At 52.2% G+C, this 13,370-nt stretch overlaps 1 protein-coding gene across 13 annotated transcripts in view; it reads right to left on the bottom strand.

Moving 5' to 3' along the window:
• MEGF11 (multiple EGF like domains 11) overlaps nt 1-13,370 on the bottom strand; it is a 368,541-nt gene that overhangs the window by 188,700 nt on the left and 166,471 nt on the right. The window lies entirely within an intron of this gene.

Here is a 13,370-nt window from a genome sequence, read left to right as displayed (position 1 = left end):
ATCACGCAGTCAAATGCTACAGCCTCCTGAGTTGGGAGGCAACGGCAGCAAAGTTTCCATCAACTACCCCAGTGCTGAGAAGGCTTGCTGGCAGCAGTTTGAGGGAGATTATTTCTCTCTCCCTTTGACATCCACATTTTCTCAAGGTCATCCATTGCTCCTGAGAGATCTGCCCCACCATCTAACCCATCAGTGAGGCATTACAGAAACCCCCTTTGCCACCTCTGCCAATTTTGTAAGCTTGGGAAATCAGCAGCTACCATCAACCCTGTCAATTGCTCAGAAGGGCTCTAGATGAAGCGCTTTTTTTCTGACAAGCAACTAGAGACCTTCTCTCTGCCTGGAACTGGCCTGGGCTGGGGGGACAGGTGGCCCCCAATGGCGAGCTTGGAGGAGCTGCCACTGACTTCTGAACACCCACCCTGCTTCCATGTCCACTGCTTGGCCGAATGCCCAGCGAGAGGGCGCTGTCAGGGTAGACAACAGAGTTCATTTTATGGTGGGTGTGGGGACCTCTGGCCCCTCCCAAACACAGACACTGACCCTGAAGCTGTTGCCTTAGCTTTGCCTAGGCCTCCTGGCGAGGCAGGCCCCGAAGAGCCATTTCAGATGCCCCACTGGTTAGTGGTCTGCAGACAGCCCATCCTCTGCCAGCCTGGGACGTGGTATGTCTGGGGGGAGCCCTGGCCCTTGAGTCATTCTCATGTGTACAAGTGGCTTTTGGGCAGAGTTCCGGTTTGTGCTCAAGACTTTGACAGCCCCTCGTTTGGAGCTTCGGGAAGCAGCTGGGGCCTACTAGCTAACCCACTTCTTACTGGGGAACCAGGCTGGACCCTGACCTCAGTGACCACCTCCACTTAGAGCCACAGTGAGCTGCTCACCCAGTTGCTAGCAAGACACCCACCTGGTCATCCCTGCTGCCTGGCTTCCCCTGCTCCCACTAGACTTTCTAAACAAGCTCAAATGGGTCAATGTCCCCAGTGTACACTGGACACTAGGTATACTTCCCCTGGCTCCCCATCCCAGCCCTGGCCCCCGCTGCTCCCCCTTCCCTTAGGCCGAGGTCCCAGGAGGCTCCACAGCTGGGCCGGTCCGCCTTCCAGCAGACCCTTCCATCAGCTTGTCAGGTGAGCCCAGACACCTCCAGCTGCTTTCCGACTGCAGAGATCAGCACCTTGATCCCTGGGGGCTCTGCTGGGGGCGGCGAGGGCAGGCAGTGGGCTGGGAACCTGCCGCATGGCAGGTCTGGAAGGCACCTAACAGAAAATCACGTCCAACTGCTTCATTTTATACACGGAGGAACTGAGGCCTGCGTGTCTGGGATCCTGTGAACAGCGCGTGGCCTCTGGCCAGAGAGGAGGGGGCTGCAGGAGGAGGATCCTGGAGACAGAGGCCTCCGAAGGCCGGGGGAGTTGAGAGGAGCCCAAGACATGGGGCCTTCATGCCTCGCCCGGGCTGGACGTCCTCCCCTGCCCAGAAGACTCAAACCAGAGGAGCTGTGTCAATGTGTCCTCTGCAGGCATGGGTGTCCTGCAGACTGGGGCTGGGCAGGGGCTTGGAGCAGATCAAGGGAGAAAAGACGAAGACCACCCAGTACTCTGGTCCTCTGCCCCTAGAGACCTAACTCCTGGCCTCTGTCCTGCACCCTCTCCTTACCTGCAAGGGAGGTGCATTCAGGGGCTCTGAGCAAGCTCCACCCTCCCTCTTCCCTTGGCCTCTCCTCACAGCCCCAGGGACCCCTAGGACAGTCTGTTGAGCACCTCCCCCGGCTCAACCCTGTATCCAGCACCTGGACTCCCGGTGACCCTACATGCAGAGTCCCTGGGCCTGACTCAGGCATGTGCTTGCTGTCCCCACGGTCCCTCCAGACCTCGTTGACCCCTCCCCTCCTTATCACCCTGGTACTCTGGGCTATTTGCTTGTCAAAACCTCAGTCCATTCATATTTCATAGGTGCTGTTCAGACAGTGTTGTCTGAAGCATGAAATACCGAGAGCAAATATCTGAGGCTCAGATGACCATATTTGGCAACTGGGCCACTGTGTGTTTGTGTACCTGGTGGGGAGGGGACAGCACAGGGGTGCTGAGAGCCGAGTCTCCTGAGGAGGAATGGAGGTGGGACCCACGATGATGCTCCGTGGGGCAGGGGCGGCCGACTCCTACCCCAGGCTCTGCTGGAGCCCACGGTGGGCAGCGCCTCCACAGACGGCTGGGGCTTACGCAGCAGCCACTCCTAGAGCGTGAGGTCCCCTAAGTGCTTTCTCACCCCAGTCCCTCGTGCCAGCCGGCCCCCTAGGAGGGGCTGAGTTACGGGGGCGTCCCCGGCCTCCCCCTTCTTGGGCTCCTTGACACGGGGGTATTTTGTCGAACCCTTCTTCCCTCTGCTGCACACCCGTGTGCGGTCGTGCGCAGGGACCAGCCTGCCTGAGGGCCAGGCCCTTTCCTGCCCCGCTGAGAAATCTGAACCTCCGTCCCGTCAGCTTCCCCCAGCCACCGTCCTGCCTCGGTCCTGCTTCTAACCTCCCAGGCGCTAGAGGCACATTTAGCGAGAAGCAGCACGGCACAGTGGTTAAGAGCACAGACGGCACTCGGGGAGCCGGGGCTGGATCCAGCGATGCCACTTAGCAGCTCTAGACTTCAGGCAAGTTACCGCCCTCTCTGTGTCAGTCCCCATCTGTTCAATGGGGGATGGCGACAGGATGGGCCTCGGGCTGTGTGTGAGGATTCAATGAGTTGACAAAGTACTTAGAGCGGAGCCTGGGGTACAGTCAGTACTGAGTGAGTCTTGTTATTGTTGTTAGTAGGGTGTCCTCAGACCCGAGGGCAGGGTCCTGGCGATGCCTGAGCCTCCTTTTCCTCCACACACAGGCCGTCTCTCTCACTTCCGCCCTCCACTGAAGTCGTAGACACATGGGGAGGGCTGTAGGGACTTAGTTGGGGGGCGGTACGCTGGAGAGCAGCCCCATCTCCACCCCTGGTGGAATGGCCAGCATGGTAGAGAAGGTGATGACCTATATTTAAACTCCCTATCTGCCATTTGCAGTTACAATTATAGGACAACAAGCAAATGATTTAACCTTCTGTGCCTCAATTTCTTCATCTGTAAAGTGGGGACAATAATAGAACCTACGTCATGGGCTGCTGCAAAGATTTCATGAAGTGATACATGTTGAGTGCTTGGCCCACAGTAAGTGCTCCATAAGCAGGAGCTGCTATTATTACTTCTCTCTCTCTGTCTCCTTCTCTCTCTCACACACACACACGCACGCACGCCATGGGGTCTGGACAGATGTCTAAGGCAGCTGACGGCAGTTATCAGTTATCACCACTTCCTGTGCGCTACCAGGTTCTGAGCACCCACTATGTGCCAGGCCTCGGGGCTTTCACACATGCTACCTCAACCCGTCATAGGCCATCGCAGCATACCTTGAGGGAGTTACCTATGTCAGCACTTGTCTCTCTTTTGTGGATCTCCAGCCCCTGGGGGACAGAGGTCACTTCCTATTTGGCCTTTTAAAGCCCTTATGCTGCCTGGTACACAGTAGGTGCTCAGTGTTTGTGGGCCCCAAGGAGGAGAGCACCAAAGCACATGTGGGGAGGGCGTGGTTGCCTTTGGCTTCAGAGCTCAGTCACAGGGAAGTTGCCAAATCTCTAAACCCTGCCCCTTGGCTCAGGTTACTTCTGGGCCTGTGGGACCAGGGTGATGGGCCGTCTCGAGGGATGGTGGTGGGCGTGTAGAACGAGCCCAGCCGTGGGTGTGAGGAGGTCTGGGTTTGCATCTATCAGCATCCATCTCAATGATATCAAGCAACTCACTTTCCTCTCCAGGCCCTGCAACTTCACCTGGAACTCAGATGAGACCAGATGAGGCCTAAAGTCCCACTCAGCTAAGAATCACCGGGAGCTGGCATCCGCCCACCTCTTCCAGGAAAGGCTTGGACAGCTGCCAGCGCTCTAGTCCCACTTCCTGGCCCCCAAGTCCCGTCCCCTTCCTATGGCCTAGTAAACCTCTACTCTTGACCTCACAGGGACCCCTGGTTTCTGTCCTCCATGTCTTTGCAAAAGGCACTGGATTAAGAGCCAGGAGACCCAGTGTGAGTTCAGGCTCTGGGCTACCTGACACATGAGTCTGGGCAGGTGGCTTCCCCACTCTCTCATCTATAAAATAAGAGCATTAGAGCACATCACCCTTGAAGGCTCCTTCTACTGCTGCCACCCCCTTGATGCTCTGTCTCCACCATGTCACAGCAGCTGGAAATGCTTCTCCTGCACTCACCAGCCCCGGGTCACCTGGGTCAGCAAGGCCAGGCACAGCCTCTATCACCAGCTCCACCAAGAAGCTCGGAGGGCTGCAGCCACCCCAGTCTGCACATTTATGGAAGGTGAAATATTTTCCCACCAGACCCTCCCTACCCACACGAGGTTCCTCCTGACTGGCCCTGCCACTTCCCCACTTAGTATGGGTTTATCTGGTCTCCCCAATAGACTGTGAGCTCCTTGAGGGTAAATCCAGAGTCTTAAACATCCCTGTATCTCCCCATGAGCCATGCCTTACAGATACTCCATATGTGGCTATTGGTGGCCGTTCTGAGTACCTGTGCTTTGCAAGGGACATTGACAAGCCGGGGATCTGGATGCAGAGGGTGTGGACACATGACCTGTGAGGGTCACGTGAAGGTTGGGACTTGATTGGGGGGGAAGTTTAGCCTGGAGAAGGAAGTATTGGGTGGGAGGCAGGTCAAAGTCAGTTGACAGGCTGAAAGGCTGCCAAAGAGAAGTGGGAGCCACTCTATCCCAGACAGAATAGGGATTCAGAAGCACACGTGACAAAGGGGCAGATTTCAGCCTAACTCAAGGCAAGACTTTCTACCACTTGAATGGTTCAGCAGTTCAGGGGGCTCTTCCTATAGGTAGGGAGCAACCCACCCCTGGGAACACTCCAGCAGAGCCTAGAGGATCTACAGATGCTGGAAGGCAGGGGTTAGCAGGCAAACTACGACTCTTGGGCCAAATCTCGCTGTTGCCTTTTTCTCTAAATGAAGTTTTGTTGGCGAACAGCTGTGCCCACTCATTTACATACTGTCCAAGGCTGCTTTTGCACCGCAAGGGCAGAGTTGAGTCCTCGCCACAGAGACTGATGGTCAGCAAAGCCTAAATTATTTACTATCTGATTCCTTATCGGGGGAGGGGGCCCTCTTGGTCTAGAGGGTTCCTGATTTGGTGGAAAATTGGACTGTGGGACTTTTTTTTTTTTTTTTTTTTTTTTTTGGCTGCATCAGGTCTTAGTTGCGGCACGAGGGATCTCTGTTGCAGCTTGCGAGCTCTAGAGTGTGCGGGCTTAGTTGCCCCGCAGCATGTGGGATCTTAGCTCCCCAACCAGGGATCGAACCCACGTCCCCTGCATTGGAAGGCGGATTCTTAACCACTGGACCACCAGGGAAGTCCCTGGACTGTGGGACTTTTAAGGTCCCTTCCACCCTTCTATACTTCTATCATTCACTCACTCCCTGATATAACCAGATGGTAAAACAAAGTACAAAATGTGCTTAGGAAACACCCAATGATGCCCTGCCTCCTTTCTCAAATGGTCCTCTGGGTCCACCTGAAGGAGCAAGAGGCTGGAAAGCAGAACCTTCAGCAGCCACAAATGCCCACTTGGCCCTTAATTTCAGTCCTCTGTTTCCCCCTGAAGGGTCAAGTGAACTTAATGACCCCTTGTGTTACAATGATGGTCTTGCACAGATGGACACTAGTAGCTGTGGTGAGTGAAAGAGGCCAAATATAAGCCCTTCCTCTTTGCTGGGCACTGACTATCCACTGTTCCATTTGATCCTTGAGGCAGGTATTATTACTGCTCCATTTACAGTTGGGAACCTAAACCACAGAAAGGGCTAAGCAACTTGAACAAATTCCCCTTGCTATCAAGAGACCATGCTAGATGCATGTTACTCTGCTTTCATGATCACACCCCACACCCCACTTCCCAGGAGCCATCGAGGACAATTTTTTCTTAATCATCCCCTCCCATGAAATTCTAATACCACAGATATGCTGCATATCTGTGTATGTACTGTACGTATATCTGTGCTTTATATATAAACAGACTGAGAATCACTTTTTACCCCTTGAGAATGTATGGGCTGGACAGTCTCCATCTGTCCCTTCAGATCACTCCCCACCCTTCTCTGTGCCCTAAGAGTGGACCTCCACGGACTGCATTAATGGGCCTCCTTGCCCTCTGGCTTCTGGATGAGTTCAGTGCACGGGAAATAGCAGGAGCTGGGAGGCTGGGCAGGAGGAAGGCTGGGCCATGGGTTGTTGGTGGTGGTGGTCCTCCCCACTACAGCTCACAGTGCTGGGGGGCTTCTTCCAGCTCAGGAATGAAGTGGCTCTCCGCGGCTGCCAGCCCTAAATGCTGCACCATCTCTTGCAGTTTCCATTAACCCTTCTCAAGCCTTTATAAATAATTGTTTCATTAAACCCTCCTCAGTTAACATGCCATCTGTTTCTCACCAGGACCCTAGCTGACCCAGAGGCCAAGATAAGGTTTGAACCCACATCCGTGTGATGCTAAAAGGCCTGCTCTTAACCACACGTTCCACCACCACCTGGACCACAGGTTGGGATAAGTAAGTACCAGCGCCAGATCTGTCACCAACTTACCAAGTCCCCTCCCTCCCTCTGGGTCTCAGTTTGTCTGTCTGCAAAATGAAGCGGGGGTTGAATGACATGGTTCAAATGTTCCTTCCAGCTCTGGGAGTCTAGGGCTTGACTTTTTGGCTCACTGATTCAAGCCAAATTTGAGAAGATTCCATTCCACAAATGCCGGCACAGAGCTCGGCATGGGAACAAATGTGTTCTGAGGTACAGATGCAAGGCCAGAGCATCAGTCCTGGGCCGGGGTGGTATAAAGCAGCCCAGGACCCGGTATGGGGATCTTGGCATTGAGCCAAAGGATCTAGGTCCGACTTGGGGTCTCCTCTGCAAACGAACTGCTGAGCCAACACTGGCCAGTCCCTGACCAAGGCATCCAGTCTGCTGTCCCTCGCTCGTGGTGAGCGCTCTGAATCAATCCTCAATCCTATTAGCATTCCATTCAAGATGAACCACAAGTCCCTGAGGTGTTCGTGGTGATATATTTTGCCTGGTGGCTTGCAAATGATCTTACTAGTTAATGGAACTATAAAAATTACTTACATGAAAAGGTCAAGATAAATAAAGACAACGTCCATGCTCCCTGGCCAGCTAGGCTGATACCCAGCTAGGACAAAAGAAGGCTTTGGAAAGGAGGTGGTAGCCTCCCAGAATTCTACAGCACATGGCTTCTGGGGCTTTCCACAAACCCAGTTTCCCCAGTGCTCCAAGGCACACTGATCAGCCCTCCATTAGCATTCTTGGCTGGAGCCTCAGATGAGGCTGTCATTTGATTCTGCTTGGAAATAAAATGACCTACATCCAAAAGGGCCCAGGTGCCAATTTCAAAGTGACACACTTAGCGTGAGTGATTCTGCCATGGCCAAGATCACATAGCATGTGGGGATGGGGGTGGGTGGGAGTATGTGTGTCTGTGTCAGGGAGTCACCAAGGGAAGTTCTAAAACCATTCATCAGATATGTATCGTTCATTCCTTTATCATTACCAGACCTGCATCCCTTCCACAGCTGGGAAGAGACAAAACAGCTGGTGGGCACATCTAGAGTTGGCTTTTAATTGCTGTGGTCACGTCTGGCTCTGAGACATGAAGAGTCAATTTTTTTAAAAAAAGAAGCATTTCACCTGCAGGGCTGATAGGATGGAAGGACATGAAGGGCCAAATGCTCTCCTGGTCTGGGGCCTGCGGGTCCCCCTTCTTCCCAATGAGGGGTCCTGGGGAGGCTCACACAGAGCTCTGGGATGGGTAACCAGGGGTTTGTCACCCCCAGCCAACCTGCCAAGCTGGCCCATAGCCACTTATCTTAATTCAGTGGTGCCCTGGCTGAGTTTTATTCTTTGGCATTCTAGCATCATCTAAAAGCCCAGGTCCCTGTTCTGCCATTTATTAGCTGCATGTCCTTGAGCCGCCTGTTTTGTCCTCAGTTTCCTCATCTATAAAATGGCTGTGGACTTACAGCTAATTCATGCAAAGTGCCTAGAACCAGAGGTTAGTTATAACTGTTGCTGGTTGTTTGTTTTTGTCTTTTATGCTATTAAGATTCCTCTTCCAAGGACTGGCCAGGGCAGCTGAGATGCAAGGCCCCAGAGCATCCTGAGGCTCATTTATGGCTCAAAGGATGATAGAATGGCCTGACTTTGACCTAAGGACTGCTCATTCACCGAGGCAGGGAGGGGAGCGCCGTAGCACTGGGAATACTGGAGGTGCAGAGATTGAGGGCACAGAGGGAGGAGACACAGTCCAGGTTCAGCTCACTGGTGAATTCTAACTTATCCAGGGGAGCACCGTCCACACCCCTTTCCTCTTCCGTTTCTCAGAGAAGAGGAGCACGGAACAAAAGGAGGCCCCAGGCTGCCAGGCCCTTTCTCTCAAGGAAGACCAGTGGTTGTGCTTCTGGGGGGAAATGTGAACTTGGGGGTGGTACCTGCAGCCCTGCACCCCTGCACCCTCTGCTTATTCATGCAAATACCCACCCACACAGATACAGTTCACCTGCTGTGTGCTGGGCTCCCTGGGCAGGGCTTATGCAAAGGAGTCCAAAATGCAGAACTGCCCAGGCCCTGCCCTTGGTACTCCCAGGCAGTGATTGCTCCTCCTGCCTGCTCTTGACTCCCTTTCCCCCAAAAAGCTCCTCTGGCCCTTAGGACCCTGGGACACACCCTCAGAGAGCTGTGCACAGAGGGACAAGGGTCATGCTCTGATTCCCATGGGCCAGGCTTGTGAGGAGATCAGAGAATGGACTCGGGAGCCAGGCTGTCTGGATTAAGTTTTGGTCCTGCTACTTCCTAGTTGTGTGATCCCAGGCAAATTACTTTACTTCTCTGGGCCTCAGTTTTCTCATCTTTAAAATGGGGACAATGGTCCTCTACTGTGTAATTTGGTTGCAAAGTTAAATCATCAATACACGTCAACTGCTCAGAACAGTGCCTGTCACATGGGAACCTAGCCATTACTTCTTTTGAGGTCACCTATTCCACTCTCCTGCCTCTGAGTAATCACTGAATCCGAAAGCATTTATTAAGCACCTACTACATACCAGACACTGTGCTAAGTGCTAGGAATACCATAAGCAAGTAGCTACAGTCCCTATCTTCACAGTGATAGTGGGAAAGGGAGACAGTATGTGAGTGAGCGAGTGGGTGAGCAAGGGCACTAAAATGTTTCTGGTGCTGAAATCACAGCCAGTTCAGGGTGGGCCTCTCTAGTTCATCCTATGTCCCAGCACTTAGCATGGCACATGGCATCAATATATGTTGAATGATTAAGTATCTGAATCTGTAAAGAATATCTCCCCTCTCCCTTCACCCAGAGCTCTGCCTGTCTCTAATGTGGGCCATGCCAGTCTGGTTGGGGTTGAATATGTAGTTTAGCTGAGACCAGGGCAACGCCAAGTCCCAGATCTCCCCACAGTGGGACAATGAAATGCCCTTTAGAAAAATTCCGGTGACTCTCCAGCTTATAGTCAAGGACTGTTCCAGCAAAACTCAATAAGGATTTCAGTCCGGTTTGGGCCTCCACGTTCCAGCCTGGAGACCTGGGGGCTGCCTCTCATCAAACGCCAGTATCAGATCACAGACTCCCCTGGGTTCCTATCCCGTATCTCTACCAATCACCCCAAGATATTAGCCTGCCTCTCAGTCTTGCCACAACATGGCTTAACTGTTAATAATTGTTTATCAATTAAAATTGCCAAGTTGTCAGAATGTTCCTATTGGGTTTGCAGGTAAAGCAACATGTGCAACCACTGGGCCTGATAAAAGCACCAGCATTGCAGTCAGTTCCCTTGATCAATCCTGCAGGCCCCAGATCTGCTGTGGACACTCCTGATACCCTCGGCCTTCCTCACTTTGTAAAGGATTTTCCCGGTTGAGCTGTTCAAACTACCAATCCTGCATTCCTGCAGGGAGCAACAGCTTTTCAACTTGTTAATGATGTTGGAACATACGGCCTGAGTCAGCAACCCCCAGCACACAACCCAAGAAAATCTTTTTCTGGGTTTTTCCTCCCCCCTGTTTGACAGATGCCAGGCTTTCTCCAGAAAGAAGCATTCCAACTGATTGGTTTTTTTCTTTGGGAAAATTGATCCTCACCACCTACAAGGAAAGCAAAACATGAGGCTTGTCAAGCATTTTTTTAATGCTCTGATTTAAAAACTGGTCCCCTGGTTCTGCCTTGTGACTTGCCCTCCCTGAAGGAGCTGGCCACATGTGACAGAGTCCCACAGGAGGGGCGCTGGGGAGATGAGCGGATGGACATCAGAGAGGTCCCAGGCAGAAGGACATGGTTAAGCACATGGGCTTCAGGTTGGACAGACCTGGGTTCAAGTCCTGGTTCTTCCACTTAGCTAGCTGTGTGACCTTGAGACAATTACAATGACCTAACAACACAAAGCCTCCAGTTCTCCCACTATAAAACTGGTCCAATAGCATCACCTAAATAAAGGGCTGTTGTGAGGGGCTAAATAAAATAATGCCTGTAAGGTAGGGCCCCATAAATCCCAACTCTTACTACTATGATTGGTTTTGGAGGAGGCAACCCACACACGACACTCGAACATTCGGAACTCAGGGACGTCAGCAGGCACTCGGAACCATGGCATCTCAGAGCAGAAGGGACCAAGTAATTAGAGTTCCCACCTCCACCACCTCATCCAGTGCTTGGAGCCCCTCTCCTACATCCTGTGCCAAACCCCTACTGAGAGGCTTCTGGTAGCAATGGGTGCAGTCGCTCTGCTCCAGCCTCACTCAACTGCATCCACATCCTCAAGTGAGAAAGGCTCTCTCCAACCTCTGGGCCTTTGCACGTGCTGTCCTCCCTTCCAGAGACAATTCATTGCTGGTTAATTCATTCACCTTAAATGTTGCCAACTTCAGGAAACTGTCCCTGGGCACTTTCAAAGGGTTAGGTGCTCCTGATATGCACTCCCCTAGCATCTGCCCTTCCTCGTCAAAGTACAGGTCATATGTCACTGTTCTGCTTGTTTGACTGTCTTCAACTCTGGACTAGGAGCCTCTGAAAGGAAGATGCTATCTCTCTCCCTCTCTCTCTCTCTCTCTCCCCAGTCCCCTGCTGAAACCTCAGGGTCCAGCACAGTGCTGGCATAGAGCAGAAACTTAATAAACATCTGTTGAATGTATGAATGAATCAATCAACGAAGCCTCTTCCGTTTATGAACCACCCTAACTACTAGAAAGCTTTTTGCTTCACTGAGCTGAAATCTGCCTCCACGGAACTTGCCTGTGTTGGAACTGAGTCTGCCCTTTTCTGCTCCCCAGCCCACGTTTCATTCCTATTCCACATGATAAGACTTCAGGTAGCTTTTCTCTACTGAGACTGAAGTAGATCAGAGACAGAATGACAGGACCCCATAGCTTCTGAGGAGGGTGTGGCTGGGACTGACCATCCTATGCATGGAGAAGCATCCTTCCTGCCTTCAAAGTTAGCCTTTTGTCCTGGATACTGTGGCCAGGCTGCTGCCAGCAGCCAGCGTAATGAAGCCCACACCAAGGTTTATGAGTGCCGTCGCTACCACACGCACCAGTGGCGAGCAACCCGTGGTCCTCCTGGTTTTAAATCTCATTCCTACTGAGGAGCTAAATCAGGAGCTACTTAGCACCACTGGTTTAGGGTTTTAATAAAAATAGTGCAAAGTGGAAGGAAAAGGCAGCTGTGAAGGTCACTGTCAGCTGCTCCTCCCTTCCCGCTCCTGCCATCCCTGCTAGCAACTCTGCCCAGCCAGGGACCCCTAAACTCCCTTGAAGCCCACAAATGGGAGTTGGTGCTTTTATGAATTAGTCCTCATCAAATCACATTCCTCTGTAGCCTGGGCTGTATTTGTTTCTTGCCCAGCTGTGTTTAGGAATTTCCTGATTTCTCAGGAACTTAACTTCTTCTCTTTGAAAAGACCCTTTAACATCCCTGGCCCGAGAATCTAGAGGCCTCTGACTCTGCTCTGTGGTTAATCTGCCACGTGGACCATTCACACCCTCCATCTGAACAATGTGGGAGGTGGTGTGGACAAGACAGACTCTCGGAGCCTTTACAGCCTGATATTCTGTGAGCCGGCAATTGGCAGCTCTTTCCCGAATAGAGTTTAGAGAAGTTGATTTCCAACTCCCTGATGGACCCCAACCATCCCCGGACCCAGGGTCAAGCCCAAAGTGTTTCCTTACATCTCAAATAACTCTATTTGAACATTTAATGCTTCAGTTCTTAAAGAACCTTTTCACATTAAAAACCACCATCGCCTGTCCCACAGCTTCTAAGTGGCAAAGCCAGGATTCAAGCCCAGGGCTCTGCAGGCCCCGGGCTGGCACTCCTCCCGACTCCCCTATATAGCCTCTCCAGCCGACCTAAGCCTGCAGGGCGGCCGGTAAGAGAGCGATGCTGGCACATGGGCTGGGTGAGCAGGGAAGGCTTCCCAAAGGAGGGGGCCCCCCAGCCGGGTGACAGGAAGCACCTCAGCTGAGCAGACAGAGGTTTTGGAAACAGTCCTGATCAGCTCCCTCCTCTCACTCTAGTGGTTGGAGCAAGGTCACCTGCCTCTCACTGTTTCGGATATGCCATCGTCCTGGCCCTGGTGACTTGGGGTAGGGGGGGCGGGCATCCCTCCCTGACCCTCCCTGCCTTGCTTTGCAGGATGGCCCTGCCCCTCAGCCCCTCCTACCCGCCCTGGAGCAGCCCTAAGCCACGAACAGAAACAGCTGAGATGAAAATGGGCAGGGACTCTGTCCTCTCCTAAATATCTCATCCACGGGCCCATTCCTGTACCTTTGGGAAAAAGCACCACCTCAATATACTTGCACTTGAGAAAATGACAGATGCCCATGGTCCTTTGTCTACAACAGCACTGTCTACAACAGCAAAAGCTTGGAATAACCTAAATGTCCATCCGTAAGGGAAAGCGTAAATCAGTCATGGTAGGGCTACACCATGGAATACTACACAGCCATAAAAGGGAACCAGAAAGCTCTTCGTGTGTACTGATAACATACACAAAGCTAGAGCTGAAGTGAAAAAAGTAAAGGCAGAGATGGGTGTAGAATATGCTACCATTGGTGTAAAAATTTAAAAGCGTAGGGAAAGAATGCATATACATATTTCCTTATACGTGCATAAACTGTCTCTGGAAAGATGCACAAATACTAATACTGGCTTCCTCCAGGAAGGGGGAACTAGGAGAAAGGCTTCCTACTGCAGCCCCTTTTGTAACTATTAAA

The sequence above is a fragment of the Balaenoptera ricei genome, chromosome 2 (genome assembly GCF_028023285.1).
Source record: "Balaenoptera ricei isolate mBalRic1 chromosome 2, mBalRic1.hap2, whole genome shotgun sequence".
NCBI lineage: Eukaryota > Metazoa > Chordata > Mammalia > Artiodactyla > Balaenopteridae > Balaenoptera > Balaenoptera ricei.
The sequence above is the reverse complement of the archived record's forward strand: the minus strand, read 5'-3'. Positions and strand labels throughout refer to the sequence as shown.